Raw genomic sequence first — 9,184 nt, 5'->3', positions numbered from 1 at the left:
AGTATCATTAGCACAAACATCATTATCTTAGAAATGATACTGAATCTTTATAAAGACTGCATTTTGTATTTAAGGAACTTTAAAATCTAGAAGCTCAGGACAGTTTCAGAAGAGCAATTCTATGTTTTTGCATTTATGGTAGTATCTGCAGTGTCAGAATATAGTTAGATCATATATACTAAGGAGTCCAGGAACAAAGGTGTCTTCCTGGGTTAAGCACAGCACACCCTGAAGATGTTGAGAAGATAGCACACACAAAAAGCACAGGTAAGCTCACCTCCGAGTATGGAGGATGTTGCTAAGGATTGTGAAAGCATGCTCCCTTAGCTCACAGCTTCTCCACACTTACGTAAAAGATGATTTTTTTCCCCTTTACAGCAAAGTGTTGGAAGCAGACTAAACATGATTTCAAAAGTGTACTAATTTAGAAATGTATATTATGAAATTTATTATTTTCTTCTCTCTTACAGGGAAAGGAGGGAGAGAGAAGATGTGGACATACAGTTTGCAGTATCTAAGAAAGGGGTGAAAAGAAGGAATCTTCATAGTGTCAACAACTGCATAGCGAATAACTATGGCTTTCGTCTCCTTTATAATTTATACTCCATAAAGCAGGTATTTTCCATATGTGTAGCAATTAATTCAAATCATATGCTCTTCAGAATACAAAGATGAGTGTTCAGGATACACTGTACCTATAGTATGCTTTTCCTGTGATAGCTTGGACCCCAGAATAAAATCCAAGGAAGCAAGAAATTAAGTGTGTGAGGATTTCACAAAAGCTTTATTTTTAGGCCAGGCCTGGTGCAGCCTCCGGGAGTCAATTTGGAAGACTACGTGCCTTACAGCTAAAGGGTTAGGTTTTTAAAGCCTAAAAACCACAGGAATGTTGCAAACTTTGACACAGTTTAATAGCACCTGGGCTTCTTGGTATTTCCTTTAACTTCCTTGTAGTTAAACATTTCTTAAGGAACAGCACATTTTACTACAGATAGAGGGAAGGGGGATTACAAGAAACTGAATTAAGGCTTTTACAGGAAATGGAGACTTAACCAAAAAAAATGGGGAGGGGTGGGGATTTACAAGGAGCTGAAACGTAAGTCTTTACTGGAAATGGAATTTTAATCTCCATTGAAATGACACATACAGAACAGAACTAGGCTACAACATTCCTAAATTAAAAATCCAGTGCCAAAGGGAATCTCTGCTTCCAATGCCTTGATATTACAAGGTTTTTCCAGACTGGACTATGATATTTAAATAGGCAATTTCAAGGCAAAGAAAATAAACTACAGCTTTTATGGGTATTACCTGACATGTACTACATACTAAATTAAACCCAGCATTAAATACGTTTGCACAATTATACTGGAACAGTCATAACAATGATGACCTTTAGCTCCAGAAGATGGAAGGGGAAAATACAAGTAGAAAGCAAACAGAATGTTCTGGTGAAGAAAGACATTTTGAAAAGCTATACAAAAAGAAATATACCCCTGTCCTTCCTCTAGTGGAAATACTATGAAATATTTATTTGATATTTTGTATAATAACAGAGCTAAATAACCTACCTTCACTGTGGTTTGGAAAAAAGATCACCCCTTCAGCACAGTGAAAGACTTAAATGAAAATTGTACAAGGTTACACATTATTTTTATAGCCCAAAATGATCCCCCAGCCCCCAACCTCAAGTCCAAAAATGGGGCAATATATGTTTTCTAAAAACGTAGCGCTGATTTGTTTTATCCTGGGCCCAGCGACAGTGTGGTTGGAGTTTGCAAAAACTTTCCAGACTTTTTGTAGAAAGCACAGTTTACAAAGTAAGGGGTTATGGGCGTTGATCAGGAAATCTGCTAAGGAATGAGGAAGACCTTTGTTTCCCTTTGCAGAAGACAGAGAACTCTAGCAAGAATTAACAATCCTTTGTCAACTTATTTTAGCACTCAATTTTAGATAACATCTGTTGTTTGTAGAGGGCAGCAATGGTTAACATATCAATTAGGTCAGGTTCTCAGGGACTTACAGTTCTTTACAGAGGGGAGCATTGATTAACATATTAATTAGGTCACCCAGAAAAAAATGAGGCATACAGAACAGTATGGCAGTGTTACAGGTACTTTGGTCATATAATTTAGGCATAACACAACATAATGAAGATCTTTTTGCTAGTGTATACAGCAATTATATAAACATTGTGTAAGACTGTGCTGCACTACTGTTAGCGCTTCCTCAAAGTCTCCAATTTCTTGTTCTCCTGAGAATTCTCTATCCCCTACAGCATTCTCATTGCCCACCCACCATATTAGGTCTCAGTCGCTATGTCCTTCCAGCAGGCCGCATGATTGTTCCAGCTTGTGCCGGGAACAGTCGCCATGTTGCAACCCTCTGCCAAGTGGCATGGTGCTGCCATGTTCAGGAGGGTCACATGGTGACAGGGCGCCGCCATGTTTTGGGCCACGTGACAGGGCGCCGCCATGTTCCCAGGACCCTCACTGTTAATGGGTGCCCCCTTGTGACTCCTCTTGTGAACTGCAACAGCCACCCTGTTGCAGTGCACATGATGCTTCATTGTGCTGCTGAGAGCAATCCTCTCGCTGCAAGGCACACAGTGAGATGCCATCTGCCTGTTTCCCAGGGTGACCGGCAGCAGCTCTGTAGCCACTCTACAGATGATTGCTCACACGCATCTACCAGACGGATGGCTGCCCAATGGCCCTCTGCTCCAAAATCTTCTCCTCAGGCTCTGCTACCACTTCAGGATCAAGCTGGCCCCGAGGGACTTGCTAACATCTATGTGCCTTTTTCCCTTTCTGATCTATCTCAGATTACCCATAAATTAGGTAGCTTCTCTGTTGACCCACAGAATTATATCAGGCAATTTATTACTAATTGTTATGATTTACATTTTAAGGATGTTTATGTGATTCTAAATACCACTCTCAGCTCACAAGAATGGAATCAGCTGTGGCAAGCAGCTTGAGAAGAAGCCCATCACAGACATAAGGTGAACACCACTGATAATAACCCTGGGCCTATAGCTGTGCCAGAGCAGGACAAGCATACTAACTATAACAAACTTTTAAAACAGATCTAGGCGGCTAATAAAAGCCCAGCTGAAATTGGATTTCTAATCCTCACGCCATGTGAGCAGTTCCAGCTTCCCGTGCTGCGTCAGGCCACCTCCCAGCCCCTCCCTCCCCCATGCGCCATCATTGCTGCCACCTTACATGTTTCCAGGGGCAGTCCCAACCCACCCCTGCAAGCTATGTCCTGTCCTGGCGCTTGCCCCAATCCCACGCTGGGCATGCTCTGCCAGTGTGCCACAAAACAGCAGCTCAGCGGCTCTGCTCAGGCATGCTTTTTTTACAATTCGGCTCTGCTCAAAAGATGCTTTTTTATTACAATTCTCAAACCATTTAATCAAGGTTATTGGCCACCTGATAATTTTACCAGCCTTGTTTATCAATCAAAGCCTTTACCAATCTCCTGTTTAACAACTAAGGTTATAAATTCCTTTTTGCTGGAAACCACTAGCTCTATTTCAAGACAAGGGTTGTCTTCAAAGTTTTATTTTATTTGTCTTGGTTCATACTACAGCAAATAACAACTTTAAAAAGTAAATGTGTTTAAAATTTGACAGTATTAGATCAGTTTTCATAGGTTTATTCATAAGATTGCTAAATCTTTACTGCAAAATGTTTCCATTAAAGCCTTTTTAGACAGATTAAAGCCTTTTTGGTTAATTCTATGTGTAACCCTATAAAAAGGTGATATGCCATCCAGATAAAGCCTGCTCTCTGATCTAAAATGCCAATATTAAACTCCTGCGTACTTACTTAATTCTATTGTAGTCCAAATCCCAAACAAAAAGGCAAAACTTGATCTTCAAACCTTAGAGAGATATTATTATGGTTTTTCATATTTTTAACACTTTTGACACTTGGAGTTCTGAGACAAGTAAACCTACACAAGGTGGAGCTGCCTGGCACCCCACAGACCATGCTCAAATGCAGCAGAAGACATTAGACAAGAAAATGCCTTATCTTGGCATTCTTTGAGACCTTACTCCAGGGCTGCTGGACTGTCCTAGCCACCAGAGTGTGGGTAAGTCATCCTAACTTCTAGCCCTCACAGGAAATGTCGACACTGCCAGATTCATCACTGAAAAAAATTGCTGCTGAAGACTGAGGGGGTTCAGGGCAACAACAGCCCTCTTTAAGGTGTCTGTCTCAGAGTCCAAGTCGCAATAAAGTCTCAGGTAAGACAATTCTCTATATTTGTGGACATAGAGGCCATATATACAGAGTTCTTCCTGGGTTTTCAAGCTTCTATATTAAGTCCTCAATCTCTATGATGGGGTATTGATGGTCAACCTATGGCATTTATAAACAGGGCCTATTTCGTGCAGGTCCCAGTCCTAAATCTTAAAATGTTTTCACTCACTGGTGTTTATGAAGGCTAACTTTAGACACCACTGAGGCCTTGGCAGCTTCCACCTGTTGTCACTGGTGGACCTCTCCTCAGTGATATAAGACCACCCCCTTCCTTTCTTATTTATCAATTTGTCAGACAACCCTGGTCAAGACTGATACATACATTTTGTCTTCTCACTTTGTTTATACTGTTTCAGGAGACATAAAAGCCTTTCCCACAGCCAGGTAAACTGCTGATACAACCAGGTTACAGCAACCCATGCCTAAATCAAAGTTGCTAGACTGCCATCCTGGTTTCACATCACTCAGGCTAAGAGGTGCCCTCCCAGCCCTAAATCTGATCATTCTGAGTGGTCATCTCATCTTCTGTCACCTACCTGTCTCCGTCTCACAAAGGCCTTGCAGCCACAGTTAACAGGCTAAGTCATGTTTTTTTTTAATCTACTTTGGTTCCTAATTTCTTACATTCTCTTAATGATCATTTTTACAGCAGGACTCTTGACAGTCTTTCCTAAAGACTCCCACATCATGCGTAAGATAATCTTCCTAATGTTCTATATGATAACAGTTGCAGTTCTTTCTATCTTCAGGTGTCTGGTTAAACGTGACATCCCTGAAAGCCTAAGCCCTTACCTTCCCTATACTGGTACAGCCACTGCCTTCCTGCTCCCCCTATTTTTTCCAGTTCAACTCCTGGACCAGAGACAAGTTTTATACACCTACCGTCGTAACTTTTATGCTTTCACTTGAGGGAGTAATCACCTCTCATAACATCATTTCTCCTAATCTCACACTTAATTTTCAGAATTCTGCCTTACCGTGGAACATGTCTAAATCAAGGGCACCTTTCCCTCTACCTCATCTGGGTCCTTAAATAAGACAGTGCCATGTCTCCTCTTAACATTTTGTCTTTTTGTTTTTCCAGTCTAACATACGTGCAGTAAAGTTGTCCTGGCCAAAGCACCTGGCATCAGCATCTACCTGGGCATCAACCTTCATCCCGTCAACTCCCCTAGGTTCCAGTACAGTGCCCTCTGCCAGCAGGAAATAATTAAAGAGAGAAATCTTCACCCCTTTTCATAATAATAATCATAAGATGGGATATGAAAGGGTTTTGGCCCAGACAGGACACTGTAACCAGAAAAGCCTCAACGGGAAGCAGGAGGCCCATATCTCCCCCACCCCTAGGAATTTACCTTTGACTCCATCTTCCCGCCCCTGGGAATTTATCTATGGCATGAAACCTAGGACCAATGGGCTACCTGTGCATCCCTAATGCCCGCCTTAGGTTCCACCCCAAACCGAGACTATTTACATACCCCCATACCATGTGTCTGCCAGAGAGATCACCAGTTGCCAGTGGTGGGCGGTGCCGATCATCTCTCTCCATGTTCTCAGAATAAAGGCCGCTTTTTATTTTATACTTCTCATCTTTTGGAAATATTTTTCATCTTTTGGAAATAATCCTAGCAACTACCAGTACTTTCAGCCTCTAGCAAGATCAGATTCAAATACTAGTGGTCCCAATAGTTATACTAAAATAAATATTCTTAAAATAAAGAAATAATGATACATCTTTAAAAAGCCAAATCAAAATGCCTTAGTAACCATATATCCAACTCACACTTTGTCTTCCTAAATGATATTTGCTTCCCACAAAAACAAAAACTTTATTTTACTCACATTAGGAGCCATAAATCTTCCTACTTAAGTATATTCCTTGCCTGGTAATGCAAAGAAAAAAACCTAAAATGATTCATAAAGAAAAATGTAGGGGCTAATAAACCCTTTGAGTTTGTTATAAATCTTTTTTAAAGTTTTAATGTGTTTAAGGTTTGTAATTCCCAGTAGAAAAACATTATCTGCGTGAATAGGCTAAGGGCCAAACCATTGTAAAACACTTCAGCTCCATTGTGAACAGAGGACCAGGGGTTGTCTTGATGAGGTCAGAGGTATTGTATTACAGGACATCCATTAAGTGATCTGGGTTGTTTTCTTTTAGAAAAGGCTTTGTTGGGTGAGCATTTGTGTGATCTCCGAATTTGACTGACAATTTACTAATGAGATTTATAACTTTGGGATTACTCTAGTATTTGCACATAATTGAGGATTCTAGGCCACATCCTGAAAGGCCACCATCACTTCTAGGTCTTGCATACCTGCAAGGACCTCTGGATCACTAAGAATCTCACTGAGCCCAGGCATTCCTACCAGGCATGCCTGCTCCAGGTATCCTTCCTGAGAAATTACCCACAAGAAATTCACCTGGAAAAGAGCCATTCTGAGCTCCTGACTGTCATCTGACTTACTCTACCCTCTGGGCCTCCTCATGTTCTTCTCCAGTCTTCTTACCCTTTCTAATCTTTGTTTAATCTTTTGTTCTTCACATTTTCACACATTCTTCCTCCGATGTTCAGCAGTTTTCTGGGCCTTTGGATGAACTTTTTGCAGCATTGCACTTACACCCTCATCATAATCCAGTTTACAAGTAAGGGCAAGATCATGGGCTGCTTCTTTCCAGTGGCTCTCACTGTTTATACCATTGGGCTGAATCAGGATTTATTTCAATGACTGTCACAATCTCCAATGGCATCATTTGGCTTCTGCAGTTTAATGAAGACACTGGTTATCTAGACATACAGAATGGCCAAGCGAAGATTCAGCTTGATGGCATCTGTGAACAAGTCAGTGGATTTCTGTAGTTCCCATCATTTAGAGCATCCGTGGCAGCTTCTTTCTTTTCATTGGTTTGATCTACCATCTCCACAGATATCTCTACATTTTCATCTCACATTTCTTGAGGGGTGTCAGTATCTGGTTCAATTATATCTCTATTGTGGAGTTCTAGAGCCTCTTCTTCACTTGATGACTCATCTGTTCTTATGTTTTCCTCCATCTCTTCACTATCTGTTTTTTCTTTCTTGATATCTTCTTCAGATTTACCATTATGAGTAGTACATGGTACTTTAGTCCCCATGCTCTCCACCCACTCCCTCAGGAAGTGCATCTCCTAGATATGCAGGATGCTCTGATCTTGCTTATTTACATATTTTCATGAAGACCTGAACCCTGTTTACTTCATGGGGATCCATGGGCAGCACACTGTGGGCAACTGCTGTGGAGGCTGCGGCCCTATCCCAGGCCTGGACACTGGCTCAGCAATTTCAATTATTGATATTTGGTACTATGATTTTGTTTTCTTCCTTTAAACTTTTATTTGGAAATACTTTTGAATCATGATAAAACATTGTAGGAATAATACTAAAACTATTGCTGTCTGCTTGTGATGCATAGCAGCCAACTAACATTTTTCTCCACATGCCCTATGGTTTTTCTTCTTTTTCACTCAAAACATAATTGTATACCTCAAGGCACTTTACTCCTAAATACAGAACTTCAGTACACTTGTCAACTTCTGTATATCATCTTCAGTATATCTAAGGTTGGAATATAGACAGTAGAGTCCAATATTGTAACAACATTGGCAGTGACCAGTAATGTTCTTTATAGCACTTATTCTGTCTAACACAGGACCTGGTCTAAGATAACCTATTACACTTTGCTATAGTTTTACCATGTTTTGTGTTTCTATAACAGAAAACCACAATACTGGGTCATTTACAAAGAACAGACTTCATTACCTCATCATTCTGGAGGCTGATACACCTGAGATCAAGTGCCCAACACCTGGTGATGGCCTTCTTGCTGCATCATAACAAGACAGGAAACCATCACATAAGCAGAAAGTGATTGAACACCCAGGCCCACACCATTCTATAATGTATGAGCTCATTCCTGAGAGAGATGCTTCATGATCTAAACACCTCCCATTAAACTCCACCTCCTAATACTGGGGAGTTGAGCACTTTTCTAACAAGGCTAATTGAGGGACATGTACAAAGCATAGCCTTTCACCTTCTAGCTATCAAATTGAGAAGAAAATTTGAACTTTTGAATTGGTGATGAATAAGACTCTGAAGGATATTAGGATAGAATAAATGCATTTTGTACAATAGTACTTTCACAGTACATATCACAGAATTCAGTGTCTCTTATAAGGAGTTTGGTTATCTTTTCCTCCATTAGATAAACATGAAGGTACTTCTGTGGTTTCTTTTCAAAATCTTGTTGATTTATTGCTTTGGAAAATATTTTAAATCTACAATGATTAAGAGAGTTATTCTTTGAGTAAGACATCCTGAAACTCACATTTTGGCTGTGTCAGGTGAGGCAAGTGTGCTGGGCCTTCAAAAGGACTGCATTTATTAAGTTTGCCAATATAAGCCAATGAACACACCAGAAGTTTGCAGGCAAAGAGACTTTTAAAAAAATGGCAATACAACTTTCAAGGATGATCTGTGATTTTCTAGGAGACTCTAATTTTGGCTTTCAAAAGTATATTTTTTATTTTAAAGATATTAAAACAAAACAATATATGATTTCAAAATAAGATGATAGGAAATTAACAATGGTCATTATATTGTATATTGTTATCCTCAAAATAGCTGCACAGATTACAAGATACAGGCATGCAAAATGGATAACAAATAAAAGAACTCAGTTTATCTTCATGAACTAATAGCATTAGTGCAATTACCAGATGTAATCACAAAACAGGCCAACTACGGTAGTATTTTTCCCTTCTTTTTCTATTTTTCCCCATCCTAGTTGTTTCCTTTTGAGCAGTTTCTTTCCTTTTCACAACATTTATTGAACTTTTTGGATCTTATTTACTCTTCAGTATCTTATAA

General features: G+C 39.9%; 1 pseudogene; it reads right to left on the bottom strand.

The window, feature by feature from the left end:
• Positions 1-6,393: 6,393 nt before the first annotated feature.
• On the bottom strand, positions 6,394-7,525 carry LOC100721586 (hsc70-interacting protein-like; annotated as a pseudogene).
• Positions 7,526-9,184: the final 1,659 nt, after the last annotated feature.

This window comes from Cavia porcellus, unplaced genomic scaffold (assembly GCF_034190915.1).
Source record: "Cavia porcellus strain 051 isolate PalLab524CR breed Dunkin Hartley unplaced genomic scaffold, mCavPor4.1 scaffold_1, whole genome shotgun sequence".
Taxonomy (NCBI): Eukaryota; Metazoa; Chordata; class Mammalia; order Rodentia; family Caviidae; genus Cavia; species Cavia porcellus.
The sequence above is the reverse complement of the archived record's forward strand: the minus strand, read 5'-3'. Positions and strand labels throughout refer to the sequence as shown.